General features: G+C 37.9%; 1 protein-coding gene across 1 annotated transcript in view; it reads right to left on the bottom strand.

Annotated features, from left to right (window-relative positions):
- Positions 1 to 5,367: 5,367 nt before the first annotated feature.
- The window catches only part of egln3 (egl-9 family hypoxia-inducible factor 3), an 18,488-nt gene continuing 17,925 nt past the window's right edge, over positions 5,368 to 5,930 (bottom strand). Inside the window, exon 5 of the mRNA XM_078282330.1 lies at positions 5,368 to 5,930. This exon is cut by the window's right edge and continues 186 nt beyond it. The gene's annotated coding sequence lies outside the window, so the exon portion shown is untranslated.

Raw genomic sequence — 5,930 nt, 5'->3', positions numbered from 1 at the left:
GACAGAGGGAGTGTGTGTGCACATGCTTGTGTGCATTCACGTATATGTGCCTTTGTGTGTGTGTGTGTTTGTGTATGTATGTAAGTGTGAGCACATGCGTTCCTATGTATACATGTCAGTTTAGGTGAAGGTGTGTGTGTGTGTGTGTGCACTCCTGTCTGTATGCGTGTGTGTGTGTGTGTGTGTGTGTGTATTCACTGTTGTCTGTTTGTGGATGTGCATGTGTTTGTGTTTGAGTATCTGTGAGTGTGTGTGCTTCTTTCCGTGTGTGTGTGTGTCTGTCTGTGTGTGTGTGTGTGTGTGTGTGTGTGTGTGTGTGTGTCTGTGTGTGTGTGTGTGTGTGTGTGTGTGTGTCAGTGCTTGAACCTGAAGCTCCTTCTAATAACCTCTGGCTGTCCGTCTCAGAGAGAAGGTCTGATGTGGAATTTAGATCCGACAGCGTCAGTCCTTCACCGGGGGAGACGCCATTAAAAACCACAGAGAGAGAGAGAGAGGGAGAGAGAGAGAGGGAGGGAGAGAGAGAGGGAGGGAGAGAGAGAGAGGGGGAGAGAGAGAGAGGGAGAGAGAGGGAGAGAGAGAGGGAGAGAGAGAGAGAGAGAGGGGGAGAGAGAGAGAGAGAGGGAGAGAGAGAGGGAGAGAGGGAGAGAGAGAGAGAGAGGGAGAGAGAGAGGGAGAGAGAGAGAGAGAGAGGGGGAGAGAGAGAGAGGGAGAGAGGGAGAGAGGTGTGAAAACGAAACGAGCGCTCCTTTCATCAGCTCTGGACGGATGATGAAACACGGCGTTAGAGATGAAAACTCATCGTTTCGTCTGCACTTTCACACCACGCCGTCTCCCAAACTCCCAGCATGCACCACGAGTCAAAACATCAAAATCTATAAAAGCATTTTGGAGACACGTGGCGTTCATATTCCCCGAGAAAAATCACTATAATATTCCTCTAATATTCCTAGAGGGACTTAAAGTGTCTGTGGAACTAAAAAGTGAGTTCATAGTGATGATACTGTATTTTTCTCCTATAGTATCCCTGCAATATTCCTATAATAATCCTATAATATTCCAAGAGGGATTTATAGTGTCTCTGCTGTGCTCAGTGTTTAGTTTATAGTGATATTTATCTGCTATGGTATCACTATCATATTCATATAGGGACTCAATTATGACTTTATATAATATTCTTTAATAATTACTTTACATAATATTCCTATAGGGACTTAATAATGACTTTATAGTAAGAAAATTGTATTTATATAACACACAGGGAAACTCAATAAGCAAAACTTAAACAAGGAAAATAAATTGTTTTGTAATGATTTCTAGTGTAGATGTGATTTCTATAACATTCCTACAATATTAAGAATAACATAAGAATATAAGATGATAAATATAGTCAATATATTTCTAGAGTAGCCTTCTAAAAACTATTATAGGATTACTATAGCTCTTTTTTGTAAAGGTTATTCTAACTTTTAAATTGTTCAAATAAAACTCTCATGTTGTCTTGTTAGTGAAAGGCAGGAAGCAGAGAGAGCAGCAAGCTAACCGATCGTTTCTCAAATCATTATCTTTAAAGCAATTTCATAAACTAAACAAACAGGACTGCATGCTGGAAATGATACTGAAAATTACTGACGTTAAATTAATTTACTACCCAAACTCTTCATATCCATTCTCCATCAGCAGCCTGCAGATAATTACTTCCTGAGAAATGTAGCTGTTCAGTAAATGTCATAAAATATTTTAAGATCTCAAATAACAGATTAAAGTATTTGGATCATGATAATAAACTTTATGTGAATATCACTTTCCAAAACACATTTACAAATCACTTTACACTTTTCAGACAATTAATAAAAAAAAATCAATCAATAAATTTGGATAATAAAAGAACATCTCTACTTGAATCTTATCAGTCTTTGGCATTATGAATAGTGGCACATTTGCTCCAAAAAGATCCATTGATTGCTAAATCAATCGATGAGCAAATATTGGTAGTAGCCTATTGATCAGCTGTTGGTAGTACTACTGATTCTCACAGTTCATTCAGAAAAACTCCCTGGCTCCTAGTACTTTACCTAGTACTTTTAGGAAGGAACATTATAGGAACAGTATCTTAATACACAAGAAGTGATTGAGGCATGTTATTTTTACTTGGAAAGAAATATTGAGGTATATTATAGAAGATTGAGGTACAATGTCTTTAGTTTAAGGCATTTTAACTCTATGTGGAAAGGAAAATTTTGGTATTTTTTTCCACAGAAGAGAAAATTGAGGAACATTATCTTTATGTACAATAAATGATTCAGGCACAGTGTCTTTACTTGGAAAGAAATACTGAGGTATAGAAGATTGAGGTACGATATCTTTACATGGAACAATGAACTTTAAGTGCATTATATTAACACAGAATAGAAGATTGAGGTTCATAATCTCTACACAGAAAGGAAGATTGAGGTAGTTTTCCATCACATGCAGCAGGAGCTGAAGTGTTTGAGCCTCTGATGGAAAACAAGTGAGTGGAGCGAGAGAGACATCAAGGGGTTTCATCAGGAACTGCTCCCGGATTCATTTACTGCCTTTCAACCTGTTTTCTATTCACATCTATTCAAATCTCTTTTCTATAACGACCTGTTTAATCCACTTGAATATTATAACAAATCAGCAGTTTGTTTGAATTTAACAGTTAGGTAAATTTAGATTAAGATGCAGTTTCCCGTCTCTTTTGTCCTTAAGATCAAAGGCATCATCACTTGCAAAAAACATCACTTGTGATAATTTAAGTTAAATGTTAGAAGATCATTTGTTGTTGGATGAAAACTTTGCATCTCCATCATGTTTATTTCTTAGGAACTGAGAAAATCAGCCTTGTTCTGAGCTTGACCACCGTGACATTTTTACTTTATCGAATTGTTTTTAAAAAGGTTTTTAAGAGTCCAAAGGTTTGTAGAACTTGCTCAACCCGTAGAGGAGAGTGTAATCCTACAACTGAAGTTAAAACATGAAAATTGCTAAAATTGGAGTTATGATTTTTTTAATTTTCTGTCTCCTTTTTACTGGAAAAATCAAACAAGAGACACAAAACGTGGCAGTTAAAGAGTTTTATTATTCACACTTTTATAGGAAACAAAAATGAACAAAAACTCTGCACACAACATTCATTTACATTTTACATCATCATCATCATCATCATCATCATCATCATCATCATCATCATCCTCATCCTCCTCCTATTCTTTTCTGCCAGCCTTTCTGACCAGCATGCCAGCTGACAAATACACAAAAAAAAATACACAAACATGTGACAGTAAACAGCAGCAGTCCATTAAAATGACCAAAAAAATATATTGATTGCACAAGAAAAAGTAAAAGTATTTGCAAATAATTCTAGGTGTTTGTTTCGACCTAACTGAAGCACCAGCTGGGTGGAGTTTACTGCATCCGGTCACGTCAGTCACAGAGAAGTAGGCTATATATAACATTTCCTGTATGTAATGTGACTTTAAATATTTTTCTTTGGCTGTATAAACTGCATTAGTCTCCTGTGTATCAAGCCCCACCCACCTGCTCCTCACAGCAGGGTAAAACAAACTCACACAAGTAAAAGAATTATTTGGAAATAACTATATTCCACTGAGTGTGATAGATGTAGGTTGTGTGTTGCAGAAACAGGTCTGACAGGCTTTTAAAGCTTAAAGTTTCTGTGTTTCTATGTAAAAATAGAAAACGATCAGATTTTAACCCTTTATGAACCAGATCTGGATCTTTTTTCACACTGTTAAGACATGAAGCAACAATCAAATCAGGATTAAAATCACATTTTTGCTGCTTTGAAGCACGATGCATCATTTAATCCTTCGTCAAATGCAACATGTAGCACTACGAAAACAAACCCCTTAATTTCTCATTACATAAACATTAATTATCCATTAATAATAACATAGCTTTAAAAAAGTAAGGTTAGTATCATGGGTTTATAAGGGATTTATTCTGGAGACACTAGAAATTAAGGGATTTTTTTATGCCTTTTGTGCAGGTTTACAGGTTATTAAGTGGAAATTAATTAAAAGTTCCTGTCTCCCTGAATTTTACATTAACTTAGAAAGAAACAATCAAACATTAAGGGGCGTTTAAGGAGATTTCGATGGGGTCTCCTCCGTTAATAACTCCCTTAACTCATTTTAAGGGGATTTTGCTTTAATTAAGGGGTGAATTAATGTAAATGTAAGGGTGTTTTAAGGGATTACTGGCTCAGAGAGTTCAAAAGACTGTGAATCAAACGTGTTTTGAAGAATGTACACTCTTAAAAAATGTTAATTTCAACACATCCATGTATTACAGTAAATCACAGCATCAGGTGACATTACAGTGCGTTTCTTCACTTCTTCAACACACATACTATTTTGTCTAGCTTGGGTCGACACACTATTTGCGTTACTTTTCAAAGCAGAAACAGGGTTAATAACGACTCGTATTGACTCAACGCAGGTTTTTATTAACGCGTGTCGTGTTGAGGAGTGCGACTCGTGCCTGAACAGACGCACGCGGCTGCAGAGGAAACGACAAATGTGTTTAAAGCGAGTGTGAGTCGCCTCTGAAGAGCCGACTGAACGCAGCATCAATTATTCATCCGCTCTCACACACACACACACACACACACACACACGCACACACTCTCTGACAGCCGCTTCACAAGCAGCCGTCAAATCTGCTGCATCAGGAGAATCTATATCTTCTTTGTCCTTCTCTCTCCGGGCGGGACAGAGACGTTTTAAGATTCAGGCCCGAATTCACTGAAGGTTTTGAGCGGAGGAGAAGAGTGATGTCACCAAACCACCGCATCAGGAAGCTGGAAGGGAAAGCTGACTTGGGTTCTGGTGACTTGGGACTTGACTCTGACTTGTACTTTGATGACTTGAAAAGGTTTCTAAAGTCTTGACTTGAGATCTTGTGTTTGTGTAAATGACTTAGATTGAAAGTGATGAGATTTGTTCCAGCGGACGACTGAATTTAAATTCTGTTTTCTGAATTTGTATGGAATGATTGAATTTATTGAAGTTGAAACTGATTATAGAAATCAAACTCATGATGCTCTTACCAAGTTTTTATCCTATTAAAACCATATTGCATTGAAAAGTCCTAGATATTTAGTTTTCTTTAAGATATTAAATTGATACTGGACTCTTGATTTGTTCTGACTTGACTTGCTGTTCTACATTTAGACTTGAGACTTGACATTAATGACTTGGGCTTGACTTGGACTTGACTTGATAATCTACATTTAGACTTGAGACTTGACATTAATGACTTGGGCTTGACTTGGACTTGACTTGATAATCTACATTTAGACTTGAGACTTGACTTTAATGACTTGGGCTTGACTTGGTAATCTACATTTAGACTTGAGACTTGTGCCTCAAGACTTGAGACTACATGATGGAGACATGATTATTTTCCTCTGTGATCTTATTACTCCACCTGCTCAGGAACAGGTAAAGAGCAGCGATTCATATAAAGCACATGGTACACAGTGTGAATAATTTCAACACATCTCCTGTCTCTCTCTCTCTCTCACACACACACACACACACACACACACACACACACACACGCGCAGGTTTCAAGGCGTTTCCATCTGGTAAGCGTTTTGCCGACTGCGTCTCATCTCTCCTCCTCCTTCACTCTGAAGCTTTGGATCTGAAGCTGGAGCTTAAAGGGCCAGTCCGCTGTTTTATTTCCCTCCATCTTTTTCAACAGTATTTTCAGTTGAAACCAGCAGAGAGGAGAGCAGCGCTTCAGCAGAAAGTTCTGGATCAGGTCCTGGGGATTTAAACTCGACTTCTGCTGCTTCCTCACATTAAAACAGAGTTCATCTTATTTCCATCGGCTGGATCCAGAATGAGGGGATTGTAAATTTCACATTGGGCTGATGAAGA

This window comes from Centroberyx gerrardi, unplaced genomic scaffold, assembly GCF_048128805.1.
Source record: "Centroberyx gerrardi isolate f3 unplaced genomic scaffold, fCenGer3.hap1.cur.20231027 Scaffold_76, whole genome shotgun sequence".
Lineage (NCBI taxonomy): Eukaryota > Metazoa > Chordata > Actinopteri > Beryciformes > Berycidae > Centroberyx > Centroberyx gerrardi.
Note: the sequence above shows the minus strand (reverse complement) of the source record. Positions and strands in the feature narration are given on the sequence as shown.